The sequence below is a fragment of the Mandrillus leucophaeus genome, unplaced genomic scaffold (assembly GCF_000951045.1).
Source record: "Mandrillus leucophaeus isolate KB7577 unplaced genomic scaffold, Mleu.le_1.0 Scaffold878, whole genome shotgun sequence".
In the NCBI taxonomy this organism is placed as follows: domain Eukaryota; kingdom Metazoa; phylum Chordata; class Mammalia; order Primates; family Cercopithecidae; genus Mandrillus; species Mandrillus leucophaeus.
The window spans coordinates 1,050,086-1,050,389 of NW_012109563.1; the positions used below are offsets into that span (position 1 = coordinate 1,050,086).

Genomic DNA, 304 nt, shown 5'->3' on the forward strand with positions numbered 1-304 from the left:
AGTTTGGCTCTTGTTACCCAGGCTGGAGTGCAGTGGCGCAATCTTGGCTCACTGCAACCTCTGCCTCCAGGGTTCAAGTAATTCTCCTGCCTCAGCCTCCCAAGTAGCGCAAGTGATCCACCCACCTCAGCCTCCCAAAGTTCTGGGATTACAGGTGTGAGCCACTGTGCCCAGCCAACCTGATCAATTTTTTTTTTTTCTTTTTTTTGAAGACAGAATCTCACTCTGTCGCGCAAGCTGGAGTGCAGTGGCACAATCTTGGCTCACTGCAAACTCTACCTCCTGGATTCACGCCATTCTCCTG

At 51.3% G+C, this 304-nt stretch overlaps 1 protein-coding gene across 1 annotated transcript in view; it reads left to right on the top strand.

The window, feature by feature from the left end:
* Window positions 1-304, top strand: part of FBXO36 (F-box protein 36) — a 54,610-nt gene that overhangs the window by 53,582 nt on the left and 724 nt on the right. The gene's annotated exons all lie outside the window — the stretch shown is intronic.